The sequence below is a fragment of the Muscardinus avellanarius genome, assembly GCF_963383645.1.
Source record: "Muscardinus avellanarius genome assembly, chromosome: 10".
NCBI classification, from domain to species: Eukaryota; Metazoa; Chordata; class Mammalia; order Rodentia; family Gliridae; genus Muscardinus; species Muscardinus avellanarius.
The window spans coordinates 74,928,750-74,940,480 of NC_137796.1; the positions used below are offsets into that span (position 1 = coordinate 74,928,750).

General features: G+C 46.6%; 1 pseudogene across 1 annotated transcript; it reads left to right on the forward strand.

Moving 5' to 3' along the window:
• The first annotated feature begins 7,970 nt into the window (after nt 1-7,970).
• On the forward strand, nt 7,971-8,547 carry LOC308269197 (small ribosomal subunit protein eS12-like; annotated as a pseudogene). Its single transcript has one exon. The product of its transcript is annotated as a small ribosomal subunit protein eS12-like (transcript).
• Nucleotides 8,548-11,731: the final 3,184 nt, after the last annotated feature.

Sequence of the window (11,731 nt, forward strand, 5' to 3'; positions counted from 1 at the left end):
AGGCTGAGACAGGAAGATCCCAGATTTGTCACTCAGCCTCAAAACAATACACTTTTTTTTTTTCATTATTAGGGATTGAACCACCCAGGGGCATTCTACCTCTGAGCTACACCCCTGGGCCTATATTTTATTCTTTATTATGAAAAAGGGTCTAAGTTGTGGAGGGCCTCACTAAGTAGCTGAGGCTGGCTGCAAACCTGGGATCTTCCTGTCTCACCCTCCTTAGTACTAGAATTACAAGCATAAACCACCATACTCAGCATATATATATATATATATATATATATATATATATATATATATATATATTTGTGGTACTAGGGGTAGAACCCAGAGGCCTTCTACCTCCGGGCTATACTCTCAGACTTATTTTATATCTTTTATTTGGAAACAGGGTCTCACTATATTACTGAGAGTCTCACTAAGTAGCTGAGGCTGGCTTCGAACCTGTGCTATCCTCCTGTCTCAGCCTCCCAAGCACAGGGATTACAAGCATGCGCCACCACACCCGGCATCAATACATATTTTTGACAAAAGACATATCCATCATATTTAAAGAACTTGTACAAATCATAAGGATTTTTTTTTTTTTTTTTTGGTGGTACTGGGGTACCTGGAAGCCCTTCTATCTCCGGGCTACACTCCCAGACCTATTTTATACTTTTTTTTTATTTTTGGAAAAAGGGTCTCTTAAGGCAGCGCGGCTGGCTTCGAACCTGCGTGATCCTCCTGTCTCCGCTTCCCAAGCTCGGGGATTACAAGCATGCGTCACCACGCCCGGCCCAGCCCTATTTTATTTTGAAACAGTCTCACTAAGTTACTGCATGCTTGCCTTGAACCTGTAGTTCTCCTGCCTTAGCCTCCACCTGATTGGCTAATATTTGTTGGGGGGGGATTGAGAATTGAACCCAGGGGCATTCTTAATCAGCTGTATACCCCCAGACTTTTTTTTTTTTTTTCCTTTTGAAGCAAGGTCTGATTAAGTTTGTGGGCTTGTATCTACAGTCCTCCTGCTCAGCCTCCCATGTTCTGGGATTCTAGGTGTTCACCACTGTGCCTGGCTAGGCAACCCATTTTTATTTATTTATTTATTTATTTTTTGGTGGTACTGGGGTTCCTGGAAGCCCTTCTACCTCTGGGCTACACTCCCAGACCTATTTTATATTTTTTATTTAGAAACAGAGTCTCTTAAGACAGCGCGGCTGACTTCGAACCTGCGAGATCCTCCTGTCTCCACCTCCCAAGCGCGGGGGTTACAAGCGTGCGCCACCACGCCCGGTTCTAGGCAACTCATTTTTAAAATGGGCAAAATACTTGAATACAAACACTTCCCAAAAGAGGATATCAAAATGGTTAGTGAGCACCTGAACACGTGGTATCACTAATATCCATCAATAAAATGCAAGTTACTAACAAGTAAGATTCTATTAAGGTTTCCAAATTGGCTGAAATTAAAACAAAAGTTGGAACTTTCGTACGCTGTGGATAGAAGTGTAAATTGTCATAACTACTTTGGAAAAGTGTTTGGTTGTATTTACTAAAGTGACATATAAGTATTTTAGTGAAACCCTGTCTCCTCCCCCTGCCCCAGTACTGGGGATTGAACCCAGAGGCATTCTACCTCCAAGTTACACCGCAGCCCTACTTTTTATTCCTTATTTTGAAACAGAATCTCACTAAGTTGTGGAGGGCCTCACTAAGTAGCTGGGGCTGGCTTCAAACCTGTGATCCTCCTATCTCAGCCTCCCAAGACCTGGGATTACAAGCGTGTGCCACCACGCCCAGCTATGAGGCCCTGTTTCAAAATTAAAACCCGAAATGCTGGGGCGTGGTAGGGGGTAAAATGTCCCCAGGTTCTATCCTGAGTGTTCTCCCACCCAAAAATACATTTATGAGAATGTTTATAGTTGCTTTACTTATAATAATCAAAAGTTGGAAATAACCCCATCATAGATCTACAACAGGAAAAATTGTGGTGAATTCATACAAAAGAATATCACACAGAAATAGAAAGGGCAATCATGTGGTGAATGAGTCTCAGATATAATATTGAGTAAGCCAGGCACACAAGGGTATTCGACTCTGCTGAGCAACTGGTTGGCCAGGGGCACCAGCGGGCCCACTACAATGCCCTATGTTATTGTATTATTTTTTTTCCAAAGATGAGGATTCATTCTATTGCTCAGGCTGGCCTGGAACTCCTGAGCTCAAGTGACTCTCCTGCCTCAGCCTCCTGATTATCTGGCACCCCAGGCATGTATCACTATGCCTGGCGGCACCCTGTAATTATGTGTGTGTGTATGTGGCACCGGGGATTGGACTCAGTGGTGTTCTACCTCTGAACCACACCCTCAGCCTTATTTCATTTTTTATTTTGAAACAGGATCTTGCTAAGTTGCTGAGGTTGGCCTGGAACCTACAATCCTCCTGTCTCAGCCTCCTGAGTACTGGGATGACAGGTATGTGCCACCAAACCAGGCTACATCCTTTAACTTTTTCTCCTCCTCTTCCTCCTCCTCTTCCTCCTCCTCCCCCTTTTCCTTCTCTTCCTCTGCCTCTTTCTCCTCCTCCTTCTTTGGTACTGAACCCAGGGACATTTTACCTCTGAGGTACACCCCCACTACTATTTTTTTTAATTTATTTACTTTTTGCGATACTGGGGATGGGACCCAGAGGTATTCTACCTCTGAGCTACACCCGCAGCCCTATTTTTTGGTCTTTTTATTTTTGAAACAGGGTCTCACTGAGCTGCAAAGGGTCTTGCTAAGTAACTGAGGCTGTCCGCAAACCGCCTGACATTACCTTAGATGATGATGATGATGATGATGATGGCGGCACTGGGGATTTAACCCAGGGGATTGTATCCCCAAGATACACCCTCAGCTTTATTTTATTATTCATTTATTTTGGTGGTACTGGGGTTCCTGGAAGGCCTTCTCCTTCCGGGCTACACTCCCAGGCCTTTTTTCTTTTTTTTTATTTGGAAACAGGGTCTCTTAAGCCAGCGAGGCGGACTACGAACCCGCGGAACCCGCGCGTTCCTCCTGTCTCCGCCTCCCAAGCGCAGGGATTACAAGCGTGCGCCACCACGCCCGGCTTTTATTTTATTTTTTTTAATTTGGAAACAGAGTCTCACTAGGTTGACGAGAGTCTCACTACTTGCTGAGGCTGCCTAGAACCTGCGTTCTGGCTCAGCCTCTCAAGTACTGGGATTACAAGCATGGACCACCATGCCTAGCTGCCTTGTATTTTTATATCAAGCTCAGCGCCTTCTGTGTACCATTTAATGCCTTCTCACTAGAACATACGCTCCGGAAGGGCAGGAGTATTTTTGTGTGTGTGTGTCATTCATTCTGTGTCCCCTTTACCTAGATGAGGGCCAAAAGAACTCAGGCCTGGGCCTCCTTTCCTGGGCCAGGATGGGCTGGAGCTGGGAGTCCCACCCCCTCACCCCATCTTTGTTTCACTGCTTTAAGGTCTGGGCGCTATCAGGAGCCACAAAGGAGTTGTTGGATGGTAGGCTAGATTTCTCCCTGGGGCCTGACCTCATGTCCCAGCTCGCCTGGGCACAGCATGAGCTATGAGCAGACATTCCCTATGGCATAGAGAGAGCAGGACAGATAGATGCTCAGGGACGTGTGTGTGTGTGTGTGTGTGTGTGTGTGTGTGTGTGTGTGTGCGCGTTTCTGGGGATGAAACCCAGGGGTATTCTACCTCTGAGCTGCACCTCCAGCCCCATTGTATTTTTAAATTTTGACACACGGTCTTACTAAATTACTGAGGCTGGTCTCAACCCTGTGATCCCCTGGCTCAGCCTCCGAGCTCTGGGATTGCAGGCGTGCACCACCACGCCCAGCTAGGAGATTCTACTAGGATTCAGGATTCCTCCCAATACCAGCCCCGGAGAGATGAGCCTCCCTTCCCACTTCCAGGCATGCACAGGACCTTCAACAGCAAGTGCTTAGAACACTCCCCAAGGACTCTTCTTCTGTGCAACCCTCAGAGCTGAGCAGACCTCCTACAGGCAGGTTCCTAAATAAACTTGTGGGATAAACAGCTGGCGTGGAGGAGGGAACCGTTTCAAAATTAAAAAATAAAAAAGGGCTGGGGGTGTAGATCAGAGGCAGAATGCCCCTGGGTTTGATCCTCAGTACCACACACCCCCAAAACAAACAAACAAACAAACAAACAGACAGACAAACAAACAAACAGACAGATAGATAGATAGATAGATGGACCCAGCAGAGTGGATCTGTAATCCTAGTACTTGGGAGGCAGCATTCGCTGCCAGCCTTAGCAACTTAGACTTCATTTCAAATTTAAAAAATAAATAAGTAAAATAAAAGGAGCTGGGGGTATACTCAGAGGCAGAACACCCTTGAGTTCAATCCCCAGTACCAATATATACAATAAAAAATAAAATAGGGTTGGGGGTGTGGCTCAGAGGTAGAATGTCCTCGGTTCAATTCCTAGTCTCACACACACACACACACACACACACACACACAACAACAACAACAACAACAACAGCAGCAGCAGAATCAGTTAAAACACTGAGCTTTGCAGCATCTTAATTTGCTCTGTGGTGTTTCTGTCTCCCAGATCCCAGTAGCCTTAAAGAACAGCAGGTTTGTAACGGTGGAAGCTGTGAAAACCCGGATCCTCGTAGCCCCTGGAAGAGGCAGAATGAGCTTAGAGCTCCCCCAAAGCTCTGTGCCCAGGGAACTGTCACTGTTTGACCTGTCTGGTAAGTTGCTGGAAAACTCCACTCTCGAAGCTTGTCTGTACTGGGTCCAAGAGTTTACCAGTGTCTGTGCAAACAGCCATATCCCCAAGGCACCTGTCTAAAGCAGCCAGTGACGGTCATTTAACTGCGTAGTCACCCAGGGCAGCGTTACCAGGAGGGGCTGACATGAAACTGACCAAAGCAAAACTTCAAAGGAATAAGGGGATGGGATGCACTAGGAGGCTTTGGAAAGTTCCCAGTATGCCCCTGAGAACCCAGAGGGCCGTGCGCACGTCCAGGCTCTGCACATGCCCAGGAAATGCCTTGAGGCCCTCGAGTGTCATCTCTGGCTGAACAGAGGCTCTGTACGGGGAGGAAGAGAGCCAGAGGGGGTGTCAGAGGCTCCATCACAGGCTTGAGGCCAGCCTTAGCAACTTAGCAAGACTTTCTGCAACTTATGAAGCCCCTGTTTCAAAACACAAACTAAAAGGGGCTGGGATGTATCTTAGAGGTACAGTGTTCCTGGATTCAACCCCCTGTCTCCTCCCCCACCTCCAATAAGAGGGGGCATTTAAAGAAAAAAAAATGAGAACACTCAAATTTTATAAAAATCATTCATCTTTTTTCCCCTTGGTACTGGGGATTGAACTCAGGGGTGTTCTACCCCCAGCCCTTTTTTAATTTTAATTTTTAATTTAATTAATTAATTTATTTAATTATGGTACTGGGCGTTCCTGGAAACCCTTCTACCTCTAGGCTACACTCCCAGACCTATTTTATACTTTTTTAAATTTGGAAAATAGGGTCTCCTAAGCCAGCGCGGCTGGCTTCAAACCTATGCAATCCTCCTGTCTCTGCCTCCCAACTGCGGGGATTATAATCATGCGCCACCATGCCTGGCTTTAATTTTTTTTTTTTTTTTTTTTTTTTTTTGCGGGGCTGGGGCTGGAATCCAGAGGCATTCGATCTCCGAGATATACCCCCTGCCCAATTCTTTATTCTTAATTTTGAAACAGGGTCTCATTGAATTGCGGAGGGCCTCACTAAGTAGCTGAAGCTGTCCGCAAACTGGGATACTCCAGTCCTGGCCTCTCAAATGCTGGGATTACAAGAGTGCGCCAGCACGCCTGGCTAATTTTTATTTTTGAAACAAGGTCTCACACCATTGCTGAGGTTGATCTTGAATTTGCGATCCTCTGTCTCAGTCTCCCAAGTATAGGGATCACAGGCTTGTACACCCAGCAAAAGTCATTAATCTTCTAAGATTTTTTTTTTTTTTTTTTTTTTTTTTTTGGTTTTACTGGGGATGGAACCCAGGGGCCTTCTACCTCTGGGCTACACTCCCAGAACTATTTTTATACTTTATTTGGAAACAGGGTCTCTTAAGCCCCTCTGAGGCTGGCTTCAAACCTGCGCAATCCTCCTGTCTCAGCTTCCCAAGTGCGGGGATTATAAGCATGCGCCACCACGCCCAGCTCACAGTCCTATTTTTTATTCTTTGTTTTGAATCAGGGTCTCACTGAGTTGCAAAGGGCCTCACTAAGTAGTAGCTGAGGCTATCTTCAAATGTGATCCTCCTGTCTCAGCCTCCTGAATGCTGGGATTACAAGCGTATGCCACCGTGCCCGGCTACATCTAAGAAGTTTTATTGGTGCTGGGGGTTAGCTCAGTAATATAGCACTTACCTAGTATGTAAAAGGCCATGAATTCAAACCCTAGCACCCTCCAAAAAACCCAAACCAAGAAGTCTGGTGCAGTGCGTGGTGGCACATACTTACAACTCCAATACTTGGAAGGCTGAGACATGAGGATTGCAGGTTGGCAGTCAGCCTCAGCTACTTAGTGAAGCCCTCTGCAACTTCATGAGACCCTGTTTCAAAATAAAGAATACAAAATAAGACTGGGGGTGTAGCTCAGAGGTAGAATGCCTTGGGTTCAATTCCCTGTACCTCAAAATAAGTTAATTAATTAATTAATTAATTAAAATAAAATAGAGGCTGAGACAGGAGGATTGCGGGTTCGCAGCCAACGTCAGCTACTTAGTGAGGTCTTCTGCAACTTAGTGAGACCCTGTTTCAAAATAAAGAATAAAAAAGTAGGGCTGGGGGTGTAGCTTGGAGGTAGAATGCCCCTGGGTTCGATCCTCAGTACTGCAAAATAAAATAAAATAAAATAATAAAATGTGCCTCCAACTCTGGCTTATTTCTTGGCTTTAAATATCATCATGTTGCAGGGCGTGGTGGCACACGCTTGTAATCCTGTGCTTGGGAGACTCAGACAGGAGGATCGTGAAGGTTTGAAGCCAGCCTTTCTGGTTTAGGAGACCCTGTTTCCAAATTAAGAAAAATATAAAAAATAGGTCTGGGAGTGTAGCCCAGAGGTTGAAGGGTTTCCAGGAACCCCAGTAACACCAAAAGAGAGAGGGGGGGGAGACCCTGTTTCCAAATAAATATAAAATAGGTCTGGGAGTGTAGCCCGGAGATAGAAGGCCCCTGGGTTCCATCCCCAGTAAAAAATAAATAAAAATATAAATATAAATAAATGAATATCATTGTGTGTGTATGTGTGTGTGTGTGTGTGTGTGTGCACGCACGCATGCGCGCTGGTGAGGATTAAACCCAGGAGCATGCTAAATCTGAGCTACAGTCATAGCTCTGTTTTATTTTTTAATTTAAGTATTTGTGTACTTATTTATTTTGGAACTGGGGGTTGAACCCAGGGGCATTCTACCTCCGACCTACACTGCCAGCCCTATTTTTATTCTTTATTTTGAAACAGGGTCTCATTAAGTTGCAGAGGGCTTCATGAAGTAGCTGAGGCTGGTTACGAACCTGTGATCCTCCGGTCTCAGCCTCCCAAGTACTGGGATTACAGGTGTGCACCATCATTCCCGGCTTGAATATCATCATATTTTTTACTCCACAGTATTTCTTCTGTCCAGACCGCCCCCTTGAACTTCACAATGTTCCAGCTCACTCTTCTTGACTGGAGCTTCACTCAGAGATTTAAAAGCATCTCTCTAACTTTAAAAACAGGCTGAGCGTGTCTGTCATCCCAATACTTGGGAGGCTGAGACAGGAGAATTGCAGGTTTGAGAACAGCCTCCGCAACATAGCGAGACTCTCAGAAACTCAATGAGACACTTTTTCAAAATAAAAATAAGCCCTTTCCCTGCCGCCGCCGGGTCGCGTGGAGGCGGAGGCGCGGGTGCATTCAAGATTCGGCTTCACTGGTAACCACCGCCATGGCCGAGGAAGGCATTGCTGCTGGAGGTGTAATGGGCGTCAGTACTGCTCTACAAGAGGTGCTGAAGACCGCCCTCATCCGCGATGGCCTAGCACCTGAATCCGCGGAGCTGCCAAAGCCTTAGACAAGTGCCAAGCCCATCTTTGTGTGCTTGCATCCAACTGTGAGGAGCCTATGTCACACTGGTGGAGGACTTTGTGCTGAGCACCAAATCAACTTAATTAAGGTTGATGACAACAAGAAATTGGGGGAATGGGTAGGCCTCTGCAAAACTGACCAAGAGGGAAAATCCTTAAAGTGGTTGGTTGCAGTTGTGTAGTCGTTAAGGCCTATGGCAAAGAATCTCAGGCCAAGGATGTCATCGAGGAGTACTTCAAATGCAAGAAACGAGCAAATAAAAGTTTTGGCTTACATTAAAAAACAAACAAAAAATCAAAATCAAAATAAAAGCCAGGTGTGATGGCGCACACTTGTAATCCCAGTACTTAGGCCTAATAAAGGAGGATCGCAGGTTTGTGGCCATCCTCAGCAACTTAGTGAGACCTTATTTCCAAATAAAAAGTAAAATGAGGCTGAGGGGTGTAGCTCAAAGGTAGAATGCCCCTGGGTTCAATCTCCAGTACAACCATCAAAAAATTTTAAAAAGCCAGACATGGTGGCGCATGTTTGTAATCTAAACATTTGGAGGCTGAGACAGGAGGATCTTGGTTCGAGGACAGCCTCAGCTACATAGTGAGGCCCTTTGCGACTCAGTGAGACACAGTTTATAAAATAAAGAATATAGCCGGGCGTGATGGTGCACGCTTGTAATCCCCGCGCTTGGGAGGCTGAGACAGGAGGATCGCACAGGTTCGAAGCCAGCCTCGGCTACTTAGTGAGGCTCTCAGCAACTTAGTGAGACCCTGTTTCCAAATGAAATATAAAATACGTCTGGGAGTATAGCCCAGAGGTAGAAAGCCCCTGGTTCCACTCCAAGTACCACCAAAAATAAATAAATAAAAAAAATAAAGTATATAAAAAATAGGGCTGGGGTGTAGCTTGGAGGTAGAATGCCCTTAGGTTCAATCCCCAGTACTGCTAAACCAAACCACACCAAAGCCCAAAGCAGCTACTTGGTTTCCTTTGGCAGCTCAAGAAGGCCCTGCCCTATTACCTGTGCGAAGGAACACAGACCACCCAGGGAGAAGGCACAAAATCTATTCATTTAATGGTTGCTATAGCAAGGGAGGGACCAGCATCCCTTGTACCTGCAGAGACTCAGGTGGGCAGAGGAGTGGGAAAGCTTGTAGAAAAAGGAGAGGGCTCAGTTGTGCCCTCGTTGTTGGCTGTCCACCTAAGGGTGCTGGAGGCAACTCCTAGAAGTGGGGCGTCCTGCTCTCTGTTAAGGGGCCTATTTGGCTTTTTCTCATCGGCCCTAGATTGGAAGCGGTGACGAAAACGAGGGAAACTGTCAGTTATTCACCAAGTCCTGACTGTTCGGTGCTGATTGCCACAAGGGTGGTTGATTGGCTTCCTGGACCGTTTGCTGGAGATCGCAGATTGGCTTCCCATACTGATGGCTGCAGACTGGGGGCAGAGTTCTGTCTTTTCATGTGGTCTGGTCTTTGTAGATTTGGATACAGACAGTCCTTCATTTACAGTGGAGTGATGTCCTGATAAGCCCGTCAGGAGTTGAACAATACTGTTAAGTTAAAAATGCATTTACTACACCTAACCTTGCCGCACATCCCAGTTCAGCAACACACTGCCCTGGGAGCATCAGTTACCCGGCCCTGAGATCTCGGGCCGGCTGGGAACTCCAGCTTTCTGCTGCTGCCGGGATCAGGAGAGTGTCACGTGCACACGTGAGCCTGGGAAGAGATCCACACTCAAAGTTCACGGTGCGATTTCTCACCCATGGACCTTTGAAATCCCCAACAGCCAACTCGTGAGCAACCCAGCTCGTGTCCCTAGATCACATCCTTGGCCCGCGACCTTGACCAAGAAAAATAACGTGACGCGAGCTGTGTGCACGCCTGTCACCCCAGTACTTGGGAGGCTGGGACAGGAGGCTCGTGGGTTCCAGACCAGCCTCAGCAAATTAACAAGACCCCGTTAAAAAAAAAAAGATAAAATATTAAAAAAAAAAAAGGGTCAGGAGCATGGTTCGGAGGTAGAATGCCCCTAGGGTTCAATCTCCAGTCCCATACACACAAAAATTAAAGAAATAAAAAATAAAATTACCATGATGCGAGGGCAATGTGAAAGCACAGGAAAAGTAGATGCAAAATTATGCAGCTCCACCCTGATGCTCCTCTAGTCCTGCCCCCGCTACTGGCCCTTTATAAATACCAACGCCCCACCAGGGGGTTGCCGTTGCTCTTTCTGCAGATGGCAATTCTCCCTTGAATGTGTATTCCTTGCTTTACTCCAAAAGCTGTCTCACTCTTGAACTAGCCAACATTCTCCAGTAAATGTGTACCTGCTTTACTAAATAAATCTGTGTCTTTGGGGGAAAAAGTACGGTTTTTTCCCCTTTTTTCTTTTTCTTTTTTGTGGTACTAAATCCAGGGTCATTCTACCTCTGATCTACACCCCCAGCCCTAATTTTTATTTGGAAACGGCCTCACGAGGTTGCTGAGGCTGGCTGTAAACTTGCAATCCTCCAGTCTCAGCCTCCCAAGAACTGGGATTACCAGAGTGTGCCACTGCGTTCAGCCCTGGGTTTTTTTGTTTTGTTTTGTTTTTTTAGTACTGGAGATTGAACCCAAGAACATTCTACCTCTCAAATAAACCTCCAGTTCCTTTTACTTTGTTGAAACAGGGTCTCTCTATGTTGCTAAGACTGGTCTCAAACCTGTGATCTTCCTGTCCCAGTCTCCCAAGAGCTGGGATTGCAAGCGTGCACCACCACACCTGGATAAAAAGTCTGGCTTATAATGAATGTGACTGGCGCTTGTACCGTCGTAAAGTCAAACCATTATAAGCCGGGCGACCCTCTGCATTCATTCTTTTACACCTTCAACAAATAATGCAGGTTCTACTTTCAAAATATATTAGGATCCCGCCAGGTTCCCTCGTCTCTCCTGCTGACATCTTGGATTCCATTACTTCTTACCTTGTGTGGGCAAAGGCTCCCATCTGGCTTCCACATTTCAGCACTTGGCCACCCCTTGGAGTGACTCCAGGGCCTTTGCAGTGTGGCCATGGCGTCCTGTCTGCCAAGCCTTCAAACCCTCCCAGGGTCTCCATGCTCGGTCCCACCTCTTCCGCCTTCCCTGCCCTGCCCTGCGCCGCGCTCCAGCCCCACCTTCTTCTTCCTGTCCCTCTCTCTTCTTTCCCAGCCTGGCACTTTCCCTGGTGTAGAGTCTGTCCCACCGCCTCCGTCCTGTCCCCACCGCCTCCCATCTTCCCACTTCATGGACCAAGGCTCGGCAGCTTCCCTGACCAGCCCTGCCAGCCAGCTCCCCACACCTGCCATCTGCTCTCTTTAGCACTTTTTTTTTTTTTGGTGGTACTGGGGCTGGAACCCAGGAGCATTCTACTTTCGAGCTACACCCAAAACCCTATTTTTTTATTCTTCATTTTGAAACAGAGTCTCACTAAGTTGTGGAGGGCCTAAGTAGTTGAGGCTGGCTGTCAACCCCCGATCCTCCTGTCTCAGCTTCCCAAATACTGGGATCACAAGCATGTGCCACCACACCTGGTGTTAAAATGTGTTTTTTGTTTTGTTTTGTGGTTTTTTGTGGTACTGAGGTTCCTGGAAACCCTTCTACATCC